This window comes from Nicotiana tabacum, chromosome 1, assembly GCF_000715075.1.
Source record: "Nicotiana tabacum cultivar K326 chromosome 1, ASM71507v2, whole genome shotgun sequence".
Taxonomy (NCBI): Eukaryota; Viridiplantae; Streptophyta; class Magnoliopsida; order Solanales; family Solanaceae; genus Nicotiana; species Nicotiana tabacum.
This window is the reverse complement of record NC_134080.1, coordinates 103,726,367-103,749,415: the sequence shown is the minus strand read 5'-3', so window position 1 is coordinate 103,749,415 and position 23,049 is coordinate 103,726,367. Positions and strand designations below refer to the sequence as shown.

The 23,049-nt window shown below is 40.4% G+C and overlaps 1 long non-coding RNA gene across 2 annotated transcripts; it reads left to right on the top strand.

The window, feature by feature from the left end:
• Positions 1-555: 555 nt before the first annotated feature.
• LOC142181597 (uncharacterized) lies at positions 556-6,366 on the top strand. 2 transcript variants are annotated; one of them, XR_012710273.1, is made up of 3 exons: positions 556-711; positions 4,977-5,044; positions 6,073-6,366. It is a non-coding gene; the product is annotated as an uncharacterized LOC142181597 (long non-coding RNA). The 2 variants fall into 2 exon arrangements; XR_012710287.1 differs by lacking the exon at positions 4,977-5,044.
• Positions 6,367-23,049: the final 16,683 nt, after the last annotated feature.

Here is a 23,049-nt window from a genome sequence, read left to right as displayed (position 1 = left end):
AGGATTTTAATTAATTAAAGAAAAGGAAAAAAAGGAGAAAAGGAAATTAAGAAAAATGTATTTTTGGTCTTGTTTCTTCTAAAATTGGGCCAATTCCTAAAATGATCCAAATTAATTTTAAACCCCAGCCCGATTCCAATACCAATACCCATTTGACACATTATCCTTTTTTTTTTTTTTTTTTTTTTTATCCTAATCCCTAACATAAAAGGGGAGCCAAGGCACAAAAAGGGGGAAGAGGACTAGACCCTTAGAACACAGAGAACGATGCCCCTGTTTCTTCTTGAATGAGGACCCCTCCCGTAGAGAACAGAACAAGACGACACACCCCCATAGCCACTCTCTGAAAACAACAGACCAGCGTTGTTCCCTCCTCCTCTCTGGCCTCACTTTCTCATCTACTCTTCTCAACTTCACTCAGAATTTAATTTGGAAATAGAAGAGTTTTTAAATTTTCGAAAATAAAATAAGAAAAAGAAAGGAAAAAAATATATATATAATTTTGATCATTCATCTATATATATATATATATATATAATTTCAATCAAATCATCCGGCGTATATATTCTGAGTCCACAAAGGCTTTTGGAGTTTCGAGTTGCTGTCTATTACTGTCTGTCACTGTTATTTTCAACTAGTAGTTGAGCTCAACCTGTAGTCGTGTTCTTCTGCCTCTTTTTGGCTGTTTGGAGCTCTGTTATTGCTGTTAAGGTATTGTCCCCCTTTCTTGATCATGTAATTCTCCTTTTGATTCAATGAAAATATGTTTACCGTGCCATGACAGCGTATAATTATGTGTTTTCTTTTGTTAGATTTAGTCGTTCTTGTTAGTGTTTATATTATTCACTTATCCGATTGTGCGTGAGTGTTGATTTAGGCCTATCTACAGTATCTCGTATTCATCTTGTTGAATAGATGTGTTATCTAATGATGAAGATGAGCCATGTTGCTTTGTGTATTTGGCAGTTGTTTCATGAATTAGACCATTAATCGGTCAGATCTTGAAATTTCAAAGTTTAAGTAAAACAGGGCTTGCAACCTCTATCCTATCGATTCAGTATTTACTTCATGTTATTACTTTTATTTTGATTCACTGAAGTGCTTGAGATCTTCATTAGTTGACATTATTAGCTTGTTAATACTTTACTGTTTCTTCCCTATTGAATTAGTAGTTAGAGATTATAGTGATTGAATTATAATGGTTAAGTGGACAGTGCTATAATCAAAATTTGAGCTATAGGGATGGGCTTAAAAAGCTTGTTTCGATGTTTGGCTCCGTAGACTTTGTAGTGGTCTACAAAGAAACGGCTGGGCTATTGGTGAATGATTCCGTTCTTTGCACGCGCAAGATGCTATGGTCTTATTTCTAAGTATAACCAATTCAAGAACAAAATGAGGCTGATTATGGATTGAAAGTTTCTAAGGATGTTGCCTCCCATCAGCATGCTCCTGATATCTTTGTATTCTGCTACTACAAGCAGTACCCCTCCGTTAACGCTTGGCTAGCGCTCTAATGGTTATTCACTATCTGCCATATTTCTTACACTATGTGCTTTCTTCTTCCTTGGTCCATATCTTTTCCTTTTTTTTTTACAAATTCACATTACCTCTTCCATAAAGAGCTTTCCATACTTACCATGGCCCTCGGATAATTAATTTTAATCCTTTAGAAATCGAGGTGCGCTATGGCCCTCGCAAAGTTGAAAGTGCGTAGTTGCTTTACGCGCTATTTAAAAATTACCTTCCTAAACTCGGGTGTGCATTTCATGTGACCCAAATCCAAATCTTAATAATGTTAAATAAAATGTGTCTCGGACTGCGGGTGCATTTCATGTGGCGTGGTCCAAAGACGTGTTTTAGATAACGTTGAAATCTTCCTTAAAATAATTAAAAGCGGTTTAAAGTTAAAATTGAACCATAGGTTCATGTATTAAAATCAGATAATAGGCCAATTATAACAGTTGAGCGGCCGTGCTAGAACCACGGAACCCGGGAAGCCTAACACCTTCTCTCGGGTTAATAGAATTCCTTACCCGAATTTCTGTGTTCGCGGACTGTAATACAGAGTCAATCTTTTCCTCGATTCGGGATCTGAACCGGTGACTTGGGATACCATAATTATCCCAAGTGGCGACTCTGAATTTAATTAATAAATAATCCCATTTCGATTGTCACTTTAAGTTGAAAAAAACTCCCTTATACACCCTTCCGGGGTGTAGGTAAAAAAGGAGGTGTGACAGAGATCATATACAAACAAGTCAAATCTTGGTCAAACCTTTCAAATTTAGAGCTTTAAACTGAGAACCGTTCTCCCAAATTCATTCTGATTACCCTGAAAACCAAAACCAACGATTTACATAAGTCATAATACATCACACGGGGCAAGTCATGCCCGAAAGCTAGCGATCAAAGTGCAAAAGCTCAAAATAACCGGTCGGGTCGTTACATCCTCCCCCACTTAAACATACGTTTGTCCTCGAACGTGCCTAGAGTTGTTCCAAAAGCCAACCAATCGCTGAATAACCTTATCATGCACATACCCGGGGGTGATCCCACGTCACCCTATCTCACATAGGTCCGATAACACCTTGTAACTGAAATTACACAATCCCAATCTAGCCCATTGTAACGACCCGACCGGTCGTTTTGAGCTCTAGTGCGTCGTTCAGCAGTTGGAAGTCACGAACAACTTCATTTCAGGTATATTGACTTGTATGTATGGTCAAAGTTGAATTTCGGGAAATTCGAAGTCAAATTGGAAAGAAACTTTTCATTGCGGCAACCTTAAGTTGAAGAAAATGGCTAAGATTGGAATTTTGAGTAAACGACCTCGAAATTGGGATCTGAAAGTTTCAGCATGTTCGTATGATGATTTTGGACTTGGGCGTATGTCCGGATTTGATTTTGGATAACCGGTGAGCATTTCGGCGTAAATTGTGGAAGTTAGTATTTTAGAAGAATTTCATAAATTTGGGTTGGAAGGTATTTCAGAGTTATAGATGTCCGTTTGGGATTCCGAGTCTGGGAATAGCTCTGTATGGTGATTCTAGAGTTGGGAGCGCGATCGGAAGTGAATTCGGATGTCCGGAGGTCATTTTGAAGTCATTTGGCTAAATATAGAAATTTGAAGGTTTTTGAGAAAATTCGATCGGAAGTGGAAAATTTGATATCGGGGTCGGAATGCAATTCTGAAAGTTGGTGCAAGTCCGTAATGTCGAATGTGACTTGTGTGCAAAATTTGAAGTCATTCAGACTAGTTTTGGTAAGGTTTGAGACACTTAGTCTCTTTTAAGGAGGTTTAAGTTGGAAAAGTCAACCGAACATTGACTTATGTGTTAGAGGGCTCGAATTTGAATTCTGATGATTCGGTTAGCTTCGGGGGATGATTTGTGACTTAGGAGTGTGATCGGAAGTAATTTTGGAGGTCCGGTGTAGAATTAGGCTTGAATTGGCGAAGTTATTATTTTGGCGAATTCCGGTTGATAGGTGAGATTTTGATCCGAGAGTCGGAATGGAATTCCGAGAGTTGCTGTAGCTTTGTTATGTCATTTGTGATGTGTGTGCAAAATTTCAGGTTATTCGAACATCGTTTGGTCGGGTTTTTGATCGAAAGTGTATTTTCGGAAGTTTTTGGAAACTTAGGCTTGAATTCGATGAGTTTTGGGTAATTTGATGTTGTTTGAGGTATTTTGATGATTGGAGCAGGTTTTAATGATGTTATAAATTATGTTGGCATTTTTGGTCGGGGTCCCATGAGGCTCGGATAAGTTTTGGAAGAATTTTTGGAAGATTTTTGCCGTTTTGAGGATAAATGTAATGATCTAAAGGTTCATTTTTAGTTCTAGAGATCCAAATTTGATTTCGAGACTTCCAGAATTTAAATCATGAATTATAGGACTGATCTGGAAATTTTGGTTTAATTTTATCAAGTCGCGATTGAGTTTTTGACGTGAAATGTGAGTTAATTGTTTAACAAGCGAAATGGGTATTGAACTGGGCAAACGAGCTCTGAATTGAGTTTCGATTGAAGGGTTGTGTTCGTATTATTATTTGTGACTCGTAGGAACAAGAATCATCGAATTCCGAGGTTCCAGGCTCGAGAAATGAATTTTTGAGTAAAATTGTTTTCTGAAAATATTTAAGGAAAATGAAAATGAAATTTGATTAGAAAGTGATGATATCGGGCCCGTATTTTAGTTCCGGTGCCCGGTACAGGTCTTATATATGGTTTAAGCACTTTCTGTAAAGTTTGGTTGAAAACGGACGTCATTTGACGTGTTTCGGACTCAAAATGGAAAATTTGATGTTTTATGAAATTTGAACGAATTCTTGGATTTTAAAGCTTAATTCATGGTATATGACGTTATTTTGGCGATTTGATCGCACGGTTAAGTTCGTAGGATGTTGTTGAGTTAGTGCATATGTTTGGTTGGGAGGCCCGAGGGCTCGGGAGTGTTTCGGAGGTGTCTCAGAGTGATTTTGAACTTAGGAAAATTTGGAAAAATTGCAGAAATAGTACACAGTGAACAGTGACAGATTTAATGTCCAGCAGTCCGAGTTTGGTCATTTTTTTTTTGACTTCCAAGCTCGGATTTTGGGCGATTTTTAGCAAGAAATCTTGGGAAATCTTGAGGTAAGTCACTTGTGATTATTTCTACTCCATAATATTGAATTATAATCGAATAATCCGACTAGATTACATGTTTTTGAGGAGTAAATTGAGGATTTAGGCCTAGGGATTTGAAAATAAGATTTGAAGATTTGAGGGGTCATTTGAACTCCGATTTTGGTAAATTTTATATGTACGGACTCGTGGCGAGACGAGGAATCCGGTGATGTGATTTTCATAATTTTTTGAGAAGTGGGCTCGGGGCTCGGGTTTTGCCAAATTTCGGGATTTTGATGTTTTCCAGTTATTTTCAATTGGGTATTGTTCCTACAACATAATGTGACATATTCGTTCTGATTTTGGATAGATTCGACGCACTAAGAGGCCAATTTGAGAGGCAAGGGCATAGCGAGCTAGAGCTTTGGCCGGTTTGAGGTGAGTAATGATTTTAAATGATGCACTGAGGGTTTGAAACCCCGGATTGCACAACATACTGCTATGTTGAGATGAGACACGCGTTGTATGACGAGCGCGGGGTTATTTACTATTGGGGATTGTGACTTGGTCCATCCCAGTTGATATTTTTACTGCGTAATTGATAAAGATTTATTGTTTTTCACTATGATTGGGGCTTATTGCCATATTTGGGCTTCGTGCCAATTATCTGAAATCTTTTGTGAATTTACATCACTATTTTCCTCACGAATTGAAATATTATTTGAACTCATTCCAATTGAATTATATTATTTTGTGAACTCAGCTACATTTATACTAAACTCGAGATTTAATGATATTTATAATGCTGTTGAGCTGAGCACTATTGTTTTACTGATGCCCAAGAGGCTTATGATTATTTTCTGGACTGATTGAGGCCGAGGGCCATACGTGAGGATATGTTGAGTGATGTGAGGAGGCTTTCAGGCCTCGAGTGTTATATGAGGAGGCTTTCAGGCCTCGTGTGTGATGTGTGAAGGCTTTCAGGCCTATTGATATTGCGCTTGGGCTGTAGGAGCCCCTCCGGAGTCTGTACACACCCCCAGTGAGCGCAGGGTACCCAGGTGAGTTGGGAGTGGGCCCGAGAGGCCGTTGCTTGTGTGTGGTGAGTTGGGAGTGGGCCCGAGAGGCCGATGTTTGTGTTCTGGTGAGTTGGGAGTGAGCCCGAGGGGCTGATATTGTGTGTTGGTGAGTTGGGAGTGAGCCCGCGGGGCTGATACTGTATTGAGAATTTGATATTGAGCTCGAGGGGCAAGTTTCTGATTATTCCTTACTTGTTGAAATTTAATTGTCTTCACTATTTTAAAAGAGAATTATCTGATATTCCACGGTTTTATTGTATAATTGATTTTACTGCTTGAGATAGCATTATATTGTGCCTTTATGAGATTTCATGCTTTCAGTAGTTATTTATTTTTATTACTCACTGAGTTGGAGTACTCACATTACTCCATGCACCCTGTGTGCAGGTTCAGGTATGTTTTGGCTGATCGGAGGCAGAGTCATCAGAGTTTATCAAGGTAGCTGCCGGCGTTCGCAGCACTGCTTTTCTCTCTCCTCATTTCATTAGTCTGTATTTGTACACTCCAGGCTTTCAGTTGTATTTATCCCTAGTAGATGCTCGTGACTTGTGACACCCCGGTTAGGGCTGTGTCGGGCTGGGTCTACGCATTTTATCTATATTTTCCTCTATTTGGTATTATTAAACCATGTTGTACTATAATTGTGTTAAATAACAGTTTAAAAGGATGAATTGGGTTAGACGGGCTGGCCTTGTCTTCACGAGAGGCGCCATCACGACCAGGTTCGGGATTTGGGTCGTGACAAGTTGGTATCAGAGCCTAGGTTACATAGGTCTCACGAGTCATGAGCAGGTTTAATAAAGTCTTGCGGATCGGTACAGAGACATCTGTATTTATCCTCGAGAGGCTATAGAACCTTTAGGAAAACTTCACATTCTTGAATTCTTATCGTGCGTTCTTGATTCAGCTTGAAAAGTAACTCTTGAAATTTCTTCCACGCGTTCGCATGCGCGCATGAGCGCTTAGTATCAGATGTGCCTTGATGGCTTGTGATTCCCTGATTGAGGGGCGAGACGTGATCTCTATGAGTTGATGTTGGGCCAGTCTGAAGGACTTGAGGCCGGATCTTTTCCTACGGCTTAAGCACCGAGGTGCTGATTGTGTGAGCAAGTGTTTTGAACTTATATGTCCGGTATTGCCCCTATTAGCGGGTATGATGGCTGGGTAGCAATGTGATGGGTATGTTAGTACTGCGAGATGTTTCTATATGACTTGGAAGTGTCAAGGAAGATCTGCTGGATGATAGGTGAACTATTAAGTGTATGATTTCCATTGTGATTAGAGGTGTAGCTCCGAGTTATGGGCATGAAGAATCTTTTCAAGTCTCCTGTTTAGAGTGAAGTGAATTTCATGTTACAGTATGAGTTTAGGCCCAGGAAGACTAAGTGATTGTGTAATGTGTATGGTGGTGGAAGGTATACAAAAGTATTAATTGGAGGCAAAGTAGGTGGGTTATCTCATGCGGAATAATCTACGTAGGTGTGTTCCTTATAATGTGGAGTAGAGAGTTTCTTTTCTACTAACAGGATGTATGTGTTGAGATTTGAATTTGACTCTAATTGAGAAATTTGAGTTGATTGTCACGAGAATGAAGGTGATCTTAGTAGTGGAATTGAGGTATTTTACGGTCTATGTTACCTAAGCTTGTGAAGAATTTTTGTTGAACTAGCTGTAGTAATATGGCAATATTTCTGAGTTTAATGACCTGCGTGGCCTGGTTGAATTAGAGGAATTTAGTTCTGATAGCTTGATTAGGAGAAAATGGATTTCCAAGTGTTCTTGATGGTTTCTACTATGGTTTAAAATAGATACTTTCTACAGGTATGAGGAACGTGTTGTGTATTGTGAGTTCCTGTATATTTCTTCATTATTGATGGGGTACGAAGGTTTTGGAGCGAGGTTCTGTTTAATGTGGGGTTTCCTACTGGTACTTGGTTGGTTTGAGTGGTTATGGTGATCGAGAATGGTGTTGCGAGTATACGAGTTGTGTAGTATGTTATGCGATTATATCTAGGGTTATTGTTATGGCTTGACACAGTTTGTTCGGACTTATACAGTATGTGTATGTGAGATTCGGATCTTGAAAAGAATTCTGGATGTTAGAAATTGGGCTCCAAGGATTTGGGGTAAGGTTAAAGTAATGTTTATTATTCACTACAATGGGTTTAATGTGTTTCGGAATAATTGGTTCCAACTTTTTTTTTATGAATTATATGCCCTACCGATATTAGGGTTCGTTATGTGCTATGAAAAAAAAATGTTTACGAAATTTATTGAGAAGAAGAAAGAGAGGAAATTGAAAACTGCAGTTGGCACAATGTGAAATATTTAAACCGGGCTGCAAGCCGCGGTGGAGGTTATGTAAGGACAAGGTCCTTGTGGTAAATAATTATGAGTTTCAAGTTTTCCTTTGTAAAGTTTAATTCGTACGATAATATTAAAGGGAGTCATGCCAGTTAGGTTGATTTGATAATTCTTGTATATTTTATGTTCATATTCAGCCATTTCCGTACTGTAAACATTGAGTTTTAGCTTATGAGATGAGTTCCCAGGTGGCGTTAAATGTGACTCATTAATCCGAGTAAGTAATAATGAGGTCTTCATGCCTCATATTCTGTTGTCAGTATTGTGAAAATTTGAAATGAGGTGGTGGTTAATATGAGATTTATTGATAATGATGGAATTATTTATGAACAACTATTAAGACCAGAAATGTGGTTAAGATCATACAAATGATGCGTTTCATGTCAAAATATCATTGTGATAATATTGGGCTTGTAATGCGGAGATTAGTGTTATTGATATACTTGTGGTACTTGTTGGGTTGTGGACATGCTGTTAGGAGTTGTTTTGGTATTACTCTGACAGGTGGATAGGCCCAATTACGAGGGAGACTTTGCCGAAATATTTGAAAAATCTGGGAGTTAGTCAAATTTTGGGGACTTAAGAAAGTTGAAATGTTGGAAGAATATCTAAGATCTATATGTAGTCGTTCGGTTCATTTGGTTGTGGATCGTGGGGTGTTGTCCCGGCTATGGTGGTAGTTCTTTCATGTTATGAGAAGAAATGACTTATTACGGGTCCAGGAAAGGCTATCAGCCTAGTTCAGTGCGAGCAGAATCGACCTGAAGTGGGTGAATGGATTTAAATAGGATTATGGGCTTCATGTGAGTCAAATGTGTTCATTTTAGTATAGCGCTCCTCAAGGAGGGGTGTTGGAATATCATATGTTGTTCCGTGTTCGTCAACTAATGTAATATTTTGATTGTGCCATGTGTGTTGTGAAACGGCTTGATAAATTCCTATTCTCTGGGGAAAAGTCCATATTAGTTGTGCGAGTTGAGCAATCCATTCCTGGATCATTTCCTTATGTATCTTGTTCGCATTATGGCCTATTGGCGCATTTTTGCATCATGTGAGACCGTTGGTCATTGTCTGTGGTGATTGGTTGTCTGAGCAGCTCGTACTAGGTGAGGCGAGACTATTGGTATCGGGGACCATTGCAGTGGGATTCTGTGAGGTATATTACAGGGCAGTTACCAGTATTTGGGTAGTAATGAGGTGATGATTTTAGTCAAAAAGGAGAGAATTAATGTTTGGTTAACTCTGCAATGGGTTAGAAATTTCTGCACATCTCCTCCATTGTGGTTGTATCGTCAGCATTATAACAGAATGTATAGGTATATCATCATATGCATTGGGAGCATCAGAGTCGTAGAATTTTGGTTATTAAGGTTCATGGAATGTCATTGTGGTTAGATGGTGAATTATGCGATGCATGGTGCTAATTCAACAAAGGTACGCAGTCGTGTTCTGGTACCTCGTGTGGTAGTTGATACAGTGTTTACATATAGGGAACAAGTCTGGCAGAGAATTTCAGGTGTTGGAATTGGGTTCTGAGCTTATTGTATGAATAAAAGAGGATATCTGCAGATTTGATCAAACTAATGTGTCCATATGAGTTGTGGTAGCACGGGCAGGTGCACGAGGTGTTAAACAGTGATTTCAGATAACTTAAGAGCAGTTCTTGGAACGTTCGAGGACTAACGTCTATTTAAGTGGGGGAGAATGTAACGACCTGACCGGTCGTTTTGAGCTCTAGTGCGTCGTTCAACAGTTGGAAGTCATGAACAGCTTCATTTCAGGTATATTGACTTGTACGTATGGTCAGAGTTGAATTTCGGGAAATTCGGAGTCAAATTGGAAAGAAACTTTTCATTGCGGCAACCTTAAGTTGAAGAAAATGGCTAATATTGGAATTTTAAGTAAACGACCTTGAAATTGGGATCTGAAAGTTCCAGCATGTTCGTATGATGATTTTGGACTTGGGCGTGTGTCCGGATTTGATTTTGGATAAGCCGTGAGCATTTCGGCGTAAATTGTGGAAGTTAGTATTTTAGAAGAATTTCATAAATTTGGGTTGGAAGGTATTTCAGAGTTATAGATGTCCGTTTGGGATTCCGAGTCTGGGAATAGCTCCGTATGGTGATTCTGGAGTTGGGAGCGCGATCAGAAGTGAATTCGGATGTTCGGAGGTCATTTGGCTAAATATAGAAATTTGAAGGTTTTTGAGAAAATTCGACCGGAAGTGGAAATTTTGATATCGGGGTCGGAATGCAATTCTGAAAGTTGGTGCAAGTCCGTAATGTCGAATGTGACTTGTGTAAAAAATTTGAAATCATTCGGACTAGTTTTGGTAAGGTTTGAGACACTTAGTCTCTTTTAAGGAGGTTTAAGTTGGAAAAGTCAGAACATTGACTTATGTGTTAGAGGGCTCGGATTTGAATTCCGATGATTCGGTTAGCTTCGGGGGATGATTTGTGACTTAGGAGTGTGATCGGAAGTAATTTTGGAGGTCCGGTGTAGAATTAGGCTTGAATTGACGAAGTTATTATTTTGGCGAATTCCGGTTGATAGGTGAGATTTTGATCCGGGAGTCGGAATGGAATTCCGAGAGTTGCTGTAGCTTTGTTATGTCATTTGTGATGTGTGTGCAAAATTTCAGGTTATTCGAACATCGTTTGGTCGGGTTTTTGATCGAAAGTGTATTTTCGGAAGTTTTTGGAAACTTAGGCTTGAATTCGATGAGTTTTGGGTAATTTGATGTTGTTTGAGGTGTTTTGATGATTGGAGCAGGTTTTAATGATGTTATAAATTATGTTGGCATTTTTGGTCGGGGTCCCATGAGGCTCGGATAAGTTTTGGAAGAATTTTTGGAAGATTTTTGCCGTTTTGAGGATAAATGTAATGATCTAAAGGTTCATTTTTAGTTCTAGAGATCCAAATTTGATTTCGAGACTTCCAGAATTTAAATCATGAATTATAGGACTGATCTGGAAATTTTGGTTTAATTTCATCAAGTTGCGATTGGGTTTTTGACGTGAAATGTGAGTTAATTGTTTAACGAGCGAAATGGGTATTGAGCTGGGCAAACGAGCTCTGAATTGAGTTTCGATTGAAGGTTTGTGTTCGTATTATTATTTGTGACTCGTAGGAACAAGAATCATCGAATTCCGAGGTTCCAGGCTCGAGAAATGAATTTTTGAGTAAAATTATTTTCTGAAAATATTTAAGGAAAATGGAAAAGAAATTTGATTAGAAAGTGATGATATCGGGCCCATATTTTAGTTCCGGTGCCCGGTACAGGTCTTATATATGGTTTAAGCACTTTCTGTAAAGTTTGGTTGAAAACGGACGTCATTTGACGTGTTTCGGACTCAAAATGGAAAATTTGATGTTTTATGAAATTTGAACGAATTCTTGGATTTTAAAGCTTAATTCATGGTATATGACGTTATTTTGGCAATTTGATCGCACGGTTAAGTTCGTAGGATGTTGTTGAGTTAGTGCATATGTTTGGTTAGGAGCCCCGAGGGCTCGGGAGTGTTTCGGAGGTGTCTCGGAGTGATTTCGGACTTAGGAAAATTTGGAAAAATTGCAGAAATAGTACACAGTGAACAGTACTGTGAACAGTAACCGCGCGTGAACAGTAACCGCGCGTGAACAGAATGTTAAGTTCGATTTTTCCATTTTTGACGAATTAGAGCTCGGATTTTGGGCGATTTTTAGCAAGAAATCTTGGGAAATCTTGAGGTAAGTCACTTGTGATTATTTCTACTCCATAATATTGAATTATCATCGAATAATCCGACTAGATTACATGTTTTTGAGGAGTAAATTGAGGATTTAGGCCTAGGGATTTGAAAATAAGATTTGAAGATTTGAGGGGTCATTTGAACTCCGATTTTGGTAAATTTTATATGTACGGACTCGTGGCGAGACGAGGAATCCGGTGATGTGATTTTCGTAATTTTTTGAGAAGTGGGCCCGGGGCTCGGGTTTTGCCAAATTTTGGGATTTTGATGTTTTTCAGTTATTTTCGATTGGGTATTGTTCCTACAGCATAATGTGACATATTCGTTCTGATTTTGGATAGATTCGACGCACTAAGAGGACAATTTGAGAGGCAAGGGCATAGCGAGCTAGAACTTTGGCCGGTTTGAGGTGAGTAATGATTTTAAATGATGCACTGAGGGTTTGAAACCCCGGATTGCAGAACATACTGCTATGTTGAGATGAGACACGCGTTTTATGACGAGCGCGGGGTCATTTACTATTGGGGATTGTGACTTGGTCCATCCCAGTTGATATTTTTACTGCGTAATTTTGATAAAGATTTATTGTTTTTCACTATGATTGGGGCTTATTGCCATATTTGGGCTTCGTGCCAATTATCTGAAATATTTTGTGAATTTACATCACTATTTTCCTCACGAATTGAAATATTATTTGAACTCATTCCAATTAAATTATATTATTTTGTGAACTTAGCTACATTTATACTCAACTCGAGATTTAATGATATTTATAATGCTGTTGAGCTGAGCACTATTGTTTTACTGATGCCCAAGAGGCTTATGATTATTTTCTGGACTGATTGAGGCCGAGGCCCATACGTGAGGATATGTTGAGTGATGTGAGGAGGCTTTCAGGCCTCGAGTGTTATATGAGGAGGCTTTCAGGCCTCGTGTGTGATGTTGAAGGCTTTCAGGCCTATTGATATTGCGCTTGGGCTGTAGGAGCCCCTCCGGAGTCTGTACACACCCCCAGTGAGCGCAGGGTACCAGGTGAGTTGGGAGTGGGCCCGAGAGGTCGATGTTTGTGTTCAGGTGAGTTGGGAGTGGGCCCGAGAGGCCGATGTTTGTGTTCTGGTGAGTTGGGAGTGAGCCCGAGGGGCTGATATTGTGTGTTGGTGAGTTGGGAGTGAGCCCGCGGGGCTGATACTGTATTGAGAATTTGATATTGAGCTCGAGGGGCAAGTTTCTGATTATTCCTTACTTGTTGAAATTTAATTGTTTTCACTATTTTAAAAGAGAATTATCTGATATTCCACGGTTTTATTGTATAATTGATTTTACTGCTTGAGATAGAATTATATTGTGCCTTTATGAGATTTCATGCTTTCAGTGGTTATTTATTTTTATTACTCACTGGGTCGGAGTACTCACATTACTCCCTGCACCTTGTGTGCAGATTCAGGTATGTTTTGGCTGATCGGAGGCAGAGTCATCAGAGTTTAGCAAGGTAGCTGCCGGCATTCGCAGCACTGCTTTTCTCTCTCCTCATTTCATTAGTCTGTATTTGTATACTCCAGGCTTTCAGTTGTATTTATCCCTAGTAGATGCTCGTGACTTGTGACACCCCGGTTAGGGCTGTGTCGGGCTGGGTCTACGCATTTTATCTATATTTTCCTCTATTTGGTATTATTAAACCATGTTGTACTATAATTGTGTTAAATAACAGTTTAAAAGGACGAATTGGGTAGATTGGCTGGCCTTGTCTTCACGAGAGGCGCCATCACGACCAGGTTCGGGATTTGGGCTGTGACACCCATAAACCATAGAACCACATTTCCACTTCTGAAACCATCAATACGATCACAACCCCACATCTATACTCTGAATAGGCCCGAACCAGCTGTAATAACCCGTGCTTGCAACCTCAGGTACAATTATATGATATACCACATAACTCAAGCACATGTAGCGATAACTTCCATTCACAACAGCTGCACACAATAACCGAATACCGGTAGGAAACCTCTTATCCACTAAAGTCTCATTCCAACACTTTTATATACTGCCAATGAATGGCCATAACCGTTTCTCAGATCAACCATTCATGAAGCCACTTCTTCTTTGGCAAAAACCATAGCAATTTCTGAGCCGAACCTCGATATTATCCTTCCAACATGCTGAAATCGAATCCGTTCGTATTCATTAATGATCCCAACGATCTCCTCTGATCCAACACACTACTCTGGTGACATGACACATCAATATAGGCCTAAGCCTCAACTGGCACAATACGCGCACCAATAAGCAACAGTCCGAACATACTCAAATTATGAAAATGACTCAAATGAAAGAGTTGTCCCTCAAGCTCACCAGTACCACCACAGCGCAAGGATGAGAACCCGTCTCTCATCATAGAAATAGAACACACGAATCTAACCCGCAAGGTCATAACTCCATATAGCTTCGCTGCAACGCGCGATCCTATCCAAACACTGCTCCACATAAAACTCCTCGAGTCACTATGCTCGAAATCGACAACCACGCACAATTTGATGTCTGGAGCCAACACAAATCATTACACCCACGGTGAAACAAATAACATATACCATGCAAACCCGATAGGACATAACCGATGTGCCATTCACCAAGCAACACCCAATTAGTCTTCCTGCTCGACTTCCACTATGAAACTCCGATAGAACCGCGCCATAGGTGCCTATAACTAACAGATCATAATGTCTCGCAGAAAGGTAACTCATAGATCTCCCCAGATTACTAATAAGCTCAATAACAACCGAATCAACACATCCCTCACCTACAACAACTCGAAGTCAACAAGGCTGTCTTGATGCCGGACACATGTCCATATAGGTCTACCAATGGACCACACATCAACTCTAGTTACCCAAAACAGATAAATAACCCTTCGAAGGTTCACAATGACTAAATCATAGCACATACTAACATCTGACTAACTTGCCCACATTTTGCCATCCACAACCATGAGCTAACCTGTGTATGAGAACTTCTAGTCTCCAAATCCATAAAACACACGAAGTACCATATCTGATCCCAATTCCGCCACTCGCATATATAACTAACCTCTAGTACTTAATCATCCCACGAGAGATACTCTAAGATTCCTCTGTGCTGCCAAGCAAACTCGAATATCAGCAGTCGATCTGACAAGAAGTGCTGCAATACTACCGGAGTACCATCAACTTAATCATATTACCTTTCTCTGAATCATATACCCTCATCCAATCACCTCAATTAGCATTACCATTTCCTTAATCATCTAAAGATCATTTCTTAAATCATCTGAAGCTCATTTCTTCAATTTATCTGAACTGCCCGTGCTGCCTAAGAATTTATGACCTTCCTTTCAAATCTGAACCGTGACCTTACACATGCCAATCTCACTCCTACACAACATACTGCATAAACCGTACCATTCTAGGATAACCACAAGAACCTTGTATCTCTTCCGAGCCACAAGCAACTATGTACTCAACCAACCAAGGACTTCCATTGTTCCTATCTAAAAGAAAATCACTATACATACCATGCTCCTCATGCCCATAGAAAATATACATTTCCAACCGAGGTCGAAACCATCAAGAACTCTCCGAGTTCCCCTTGCACAACCCAGACCTGCCAGGACTGAATCCTTCTAACTCAACCGAGCTACGCAGATCACTAAAACCCAAGAGAATTGCCGAGAAACACCTGTAGAAACTCATTATCTCGCAAGCATCCAAAGAACTAATCGTATCTTTACCATACCAACTTGGACTACTACCAAGCTATCCCATCTATTTGAATTTCCTTCTGATTTACCTTCAACTTGATACTCATTCTTGCTATAACATCACAATTCCTCAACCCAAACTTGCCACACGGGACCCAAGCATAACGCCACACCGTCTAAGGCTCATAAGCCGCTGAATACTTTCTCAGATATTCCCACGAGCACCACGATCAAAGTACTTTGCTCTGAAGAGACTTCCTGCGAATCTAAATCTGTTACCTTTACCTTCCTGGTACTGATACATAGAATCTCATAATTTATAATGAAAATACCACAAGTCTCGACATCTTCCAATGAAAACTCAGTTTCTAGCCACATATACAACTTTAAAATACCCAATTGTTGTATGTAAAATCTTGAACACATTAGAACCATTCTTGAGAGTCATTCACTCTATTCAAACTGCAATTAGCTTGATCAAATGAACAGAACCACCCATGCCTCAATAGCATTTCGACACCGTAGGGTGTAACCTCATCCTAGAACAACCAAGCCACTTCCTGCTCTATGCACCGAGCATCCATTACCACAACAGCTCAAGACACTCTGAGATTTCCATACACCTATAAAGCATGACATAACCTCTGTCAAAATTTTTCCTTTACTCGAGACATCCTCGGTCTCAATATTCGTAAGCCATAACTGATTCACCAGTGCGCCTCAAACTGGAACCAACATAGCACATAACCGTGCAATCAACAAATCAACAGCAGACTCCCCCACTTGGCTCGAAACCATAGATCAAAACACACTCGATAACTCATAACACTTATACTCTATTGATGCCATAATACCATAGTGAGATTAAACTCAAATCTTTTATAAACTGGTGAAAACACAGATCATCTAGAATTTTAACTCTTCTGCAAATCTCGTAATTCACTCGCGCAACAGTCAAGCTTGCTCTCTGAAGCGACCCACATTCAAATTTCAACACTTATATTTCACTGGTAAATGAGATCTTCTAACAGACACATAAGGGTCACACAACCCCAAAATTCTTCGCAGGAGATGACCCACCTGCTTTGCCTTCAATTAACATTTCTGTATACCTTCCACCGTCACAAACCGTACGCAGTTACTTAGTCTTCTTGAGTGTGAACTCATACCGCAACATTAAATTTACTTCACTCTCAACTGGGAAACATTGAAAGATTCTTCATACGCCCATAACTCGAGGCTACACCTCGAACCAAGATGGAATTCAAAAACCTAATAGTTCTTCTATCCTCCAGCAGATCTTCCTCATCACTTCCAAGTCATATAGATACATCTCGCAGTACTAATATACTCATCACATAGTTATCCAACCGTCACTCCCACTAATAGGGACGATACCGAACATATAAGTTCAAAGCACTTGCTCACACAATCAGCACCTCGGTGCTCAAGCCATAGGCAAAGATCCGGCCTCAAGCCCTCCAGACTGGCCCCACATCAACTCACAGAGATCACATCTCGCCCCCCCGGTCGGGGATCACAAACCATCAAGGCACATCTAATACTGAGTGCTCATACGCATATACGAATGCGTGGAAGGAATTTCAAGAGTTATGTTTCAAGCTGAATCAAGGATGCACGATAAGAATTCAAGAATGTGAAGTTTTCCTAAAGGTTCTGCAGCCTTTCGAGGATAAATACAGACGTCTCCGTACCGATCCGCGAGACTCTACTAAACCTGCTCATGACTCGTGAGACCTATGTAACCTAGGCTCTAATACTAACTTGTCACGACCCCAAACTGGCCCGGTCGTGATGGCGCCTCTCATGAAGACAAGGCCAGCCGACACAACACTCACATTAACCCTTTAATCATTAAGAGTCATCTTTTAAACCTTTAATTAGAACAATGCTTCATAATATACGTCTGAAAGAACAGTGCGGAATTAATATACAAGTCCGACATCGGGGTGTCACTAGTCATGAGCATCTACCAAGGTCTGAATACAACAAAAATAGTCGAAAGTGTACTAAGTACAGTAATGAAAATGAGAGGAAGAAAGCAGTGCTACGAACGTCGTACAACCACCTTGCTAATTCCGATGACTCCGCATCTGAGCAATCAACACCCGCTACCGGGTTTCGAAATACCTGAATCTGCACACGAGGTGCAGAGAGTAATGTGAGTACTCCAACCCAGTAAGTAATAAAAGTAAATAAAGACTGAGTAGTATGAAACAATGAATCCACTTTTATGATAAACTCAATAAGCACAACGAGCTTCCAAATCAGAATACGAGTCGATCGTCTCATTTAAAATCCAGCCTTTTAGTAAAAAAAATCATTTGAGAATGCTTTCCGACAGTTTCAGTAGGGGTTCAATACCATTTATAATAAAAGAGATGAAAACCATAATAGGCCTCTCGGGCAAAACAGTAATCATAAACACCTCATAACTTGAAAATTTCAGTGGAAATAACCGATGTCAAATCAGTGATCAAATTCTGAACATCTCATAAACCCCAGCTTAAATGAAAGTTGTTTTTAAAACATTTGGTCAACACTTCGACAGAGGCTCAATATAAAGATGAGTGAAAACAGTCAATAAATCAACATATTCGATAGAAACTCATTCTTAAGAGGAGTGAAAAAATCAATAAGTTCATAAACATGCCCTTTAGGCAAGTATCACTCATGTGCATGTATATATCTATCGCCCCCTCGGGCTAGCCTCTCAGTCACTTGTGACTCAACTCTTACCAATCAACGCTCACACTTAGCACTCACGCTCAATAGGTACCATATAGTAACCGCTGCGGCGCGCAGCCTGATCCATATATCGCGTCGACGGCGCTCACTGGGGGTGTGCAGACTCTATAGGGGCTCCTACAACCCAAGCGCTATATCGCTGCGGTGTGCAGCCCGATCCAACATATCGCTGCGGCGTGCAGCCCGATCCATATAAGTATCGCTGCGGCGTGCAGCCCGATCCATATACATATATATATTGTTGCGGCATGCAGCCCGATCCATAGATATATAATCCTCACAACTAGGCCCTCGGCCTCTCTCAATCATTAACCTCACCATCAGACTCTCAGTCTATCTCAGTCATCAATCTCACAATCAGACTCTCGGTCTATCTCCGTCATCATCTCACGATCACTCAGACCATCAGTAAAATAGGGAACTCAGCCCAAAACAGTTTCCACATTTTTAAGAATATAGTGATAAAGCCATATTTGAGCAGTAAAGAGGTAAAACATGACTGAGGATATGCTTTCAAACAAATAGAGTAAGGAAAGATAGTAAAAATACCCCTAAGGGTCTCAACAAGTCGGCACAAGGCCCCAAACATGGCATACAGCCTAAAGTATAATAACATCAAACAGTTAACTATCAAATACGCATTAAAATAGTCGTTCGGAATGGACTAGGTCACAATCCCCAGCGGTGCTCTACCCCACGCTCGTCATCTAGCAAGTAAGTCACCTCAAAGTAACACAACGATGTGTAATCCGGGGTTTCAAACCCTCAGGATAATATTTACAATCATTACTTACCTCGAACCGGCGAAATCTCTAGCTCGCGACACCTTTGCCCCTCAAATTGGCCTCCACGCGTGTCAAATCTATCCAAAATCAGAACGAATACATCACAATATACTGAGGGAGCAAAGCCCAAGTAAAAACAATCGAAAAATATCGAAAATTCCAAAATTAGCAAAACCTGAGCCCTGGGCCCACTTCTCGAAACTCAGAAAATTTCACATCAACGGGTTCCTTATCTCCCCACGAGTTCATACATACTAAAAGTTCTCAGATCCGACCCCAAATGGTCTTCCAAATCCCCAATTAGAATTCCAAAATTCCAAGCCCTAGTTCTTCCATTTTTAGCTTAAATTCCATGATTTTCTAGGTGGGTTTCACAATATAATCGAGCTTTTAGTTCGAAATTCTTACCTCCAATCGATTTTCCTTGAATCCCTCATTAATCTCCTTCAAAAATCTTCAAAAACGAGCAGCTGTGGGTGAAAATAGACCCAAAATCGCGGACAAGACGACTTAAAACATTCTGCCCAGACCTGACTTTCCTTCTTCGCGAATGCGGTCAACCTCTCGTGTTCGCGTAGCACAAATTTACGTTGACCAACTTTTACCTTACGCGAACGCGACACGCTAGTCGCGAACGCGATGCTTCCTCCGCCTTGACCTTCGCGAATGCGTCCGCTCCTTCGCGATCGCGTATACTCACTCGCGAAAGCGATGCTCCCCTCACAAGCCTTTGCTAACGCGGCCTGGACCCTCGCGAATGCGAAGGCCAAAATACCTGCAACTGCTGGAACAAAAATCTGCAATTTTCCAAACTCCAAAATGGTCCGATTGACCACCCGAAACTCACCCAAGGCCCCCGGGACCTAAACCAAAGGAACCAACACATCCTTAAACCTTATTCAAACTTGTTCCAATCATCAAAATACCTCAAACAACATCAAATCGCTCAAAACACATCGGATTCAAGCCTAAGTTCCTAAAATCTTCCGAAATACAATTTTGATCAAAAACCCAACCAAACCATGTCTGAATGACCTGAAATTTTACACACACATCCCAAATGACACAATGAAGCTACTTCAACTGTCAGAATTTCATTCCGACCTCTATATCAAAATCTCACCTATCGACCAGAAAATGCCGAAATCTCAATTTCGCCAATTCAAGCCTAAACCTTCCACGGACTTCCAAAATATATTCCCAGCATGCTCCTAAGTCCCAAATCACCTAACAGAGCTAACTAACTCATAAAAATCCCGATCCGAGATCATATACAAACAAGTCAAATCTTGGTCAAACCTTTCAAATTTAGAGCTTTAAACTGAGAATTGTTCTCCCAAATTCATTCCGATTACCCTGAAAACCAAAACCAACGATTTACATAAGTCATAATACATCACACAGGGTAAGTCATGCCCGAGAGCTAGCGATCAAAGTGCAAAAGCTCAAAACGACCGATCTGGTCGTTACAAAGAATACACATGTATTTATTCCCAGAATACCATTATTATCATCAGCAGATGAAAAATTGCCTATTCCTTTCAAAAGAACACAATTTCCTATTAGATTATGTTTTGCTATGACAATAAATAAAGCTCAAGGTAAAACATTAGACTTCGTGGGAGTTTATTTACGCGAACTTGTTTTTTCCCATGGTCAGCTCTACGTAGCGCTATCAAGAGCAAAAAGTTCCAATTGTGTAAAATTGTTAATTCGACCAGCCACAACAGATAGCAATGATGATCATTCAACTTACAATATAGTGTATAATGAAATCATTCAAAAAGCTTTTCCATAAATAGTTCTACCGGATGGCCCCATGTTTTGTTCTTGTAATGTGCTCACATAATTCATGGCAAGTTGGCTTGAGGTTTGGCATCATCCTAGGAATTACTCTATGTTGTTACAGAGGTGTGACGACCCAAAGGGGTCATCATTTACTTTTAGTTGATTTCTGTGTCTCCGAGGCCTCGAAAACCTCATTAGAGTCACCTCGATTTGTGTGCACAGTCCGGGCTCGTAGTCGGAAAGCTTAAATATGAAACTCTATGAAAAATGTTAAGTTTTGATGTTAAAATGAATAAAATTGACTTCGGTCAACATTTTGGGTAAATAGACCCGGATCCGTGATTCGACGGTCCCGGAAGGTCCGTAGGAAAATATGGGACTTGGGCGTATGCCTGTAATCGAATTCCGAGGTCCCAAGTCCGAGAAATAAATTTTTAAGTGAAATTGTTTTCAGAAATTGTTTAAGGAAATTTGAAATGAAAACTGATTAGAAAGCAATGGTATCGGGACCGTATTTTGGTTTCGGCGCCCGGTACAGGTCTTATATATGACTTGAGTCATTCCTGTGAAATATGGTTGAAAACGGACGTCGTTTGATGCGATCCAGACCTTAATTGAGAAATTTGATGTTTAAAAGAGTTTTGAGAAATATCATTGATCTCGAGGTTAATTCGATGCTCGTGATGTTATTTTGGCAATTTGATTACACGAATATGTCCGTAAGATGTTTTTGAGGCTGTATGTATACTTGTGTTGGAGTTTCGAGGGCTCGGGTGAGTTTCGAGTAAGTTCCGGGATGCCTTAGGCTTAGAAAGTCAGGTGTTGCAGGTTCAGGAAGCTGCAGTCTCTGAACCCTCTAGTGCGGTCCGCGAAAAATCGCGTGCGACCGCGGAGGGGCCAGTGTGGCCGATCTCCTTTGTGCGGTACGCGGTGGAGGCTGTGCGGCCGCAGTCGGCCTTGTGCGATCCGCACGGGGTGCTGAACTGCAGGTCTTCAGGTACGCTAGTGCGGCCGCGGTCCATTTGATGCGATCCACACTGGGGGTCTGAGGGGGGTATAAATAAACGGGAATTTCAGTTATTTTTCACTTTTCAAAACCCTAAAAACATAAGAGGCGATTTTTCAAACAACCTTTCTTCTCCAAAACGTTGGTAAGTGATTTCTATCTCATTTTCTTCACTCCTTAACATCTTTTAACATGATTTCAACTTCAAATCAAAGATTTTCATGGGGGAAATTGGGTGTTTTGGGTAGAATCTAGGTTTTTCTAAAATTGGGGATTTGGACCTCAATTTGAGGTCCGATTTCAAAACAAATTATATATTTGGATTCGTGGGGGAATGGGTAATCAGGTTTTAGTCCGAACCTCGGGTTTCGACCACGTGGGCCCGGGGGTGATTTTTGACTTTTGGGTAAAACCTTGGAAAACTCATTTTCATGCATTGGGGTTGATTCACTTAGCCCTTATTGATATAATTAAGTAACTTGTGATTAGATTCGAGCGGATTGGTGGCGAGATCGAAGAGTAAAGCTATAATTGAGACTTGAGTGGTGCTCAAGGCATCGAGATAAGTGTTTGGTCTAACCCTAGCTTGAGGGATTAGGAGTTGAGTCATATTTGCTACTTGCTTCTTGTTGAGTACGACGTATAGGCATGGTGACGAGTATCCATACATTGGTGTCAAGCATGACCATGAGTCTTAAATTGAAAGTTGTTGTGTTCTTGAATGACACCTTGTATGCTTTAATTAATGATCTTCTATGATTGAGCATTTCCATTAATTGAACTGAGTACCAGCTAAGTGAGATTGGTTATAGCTGATTCTCCCTTGCCGGGATGACTATTTCGATATTGTTGTTCCCTTACCGGAAAATTTTTATATTGTTTTTGTTCCCTTGCCGGGAAGTTATTATATCACTTATGAAGTTATTATAATACTTATGTTCCCTTGCCGGGATTTCTTGTGATTGTGTGATGAACTGAAATGGGAGCGGGTGGTACGCCTACCACAAGATATTATGAAATGGGAGCGGGTGGTATGCCTACCACAAGATATTATGAAATGGGAGCGGGTGGTACGCCTACCACAAGATATTATGAAATGGGAGCGGGTGGTACGCCTACCACAAGATATTATGAAATGGGAGTGGGTGGTACGCCTACCACAAGATATTATGAAATGGGAGCGGGTGG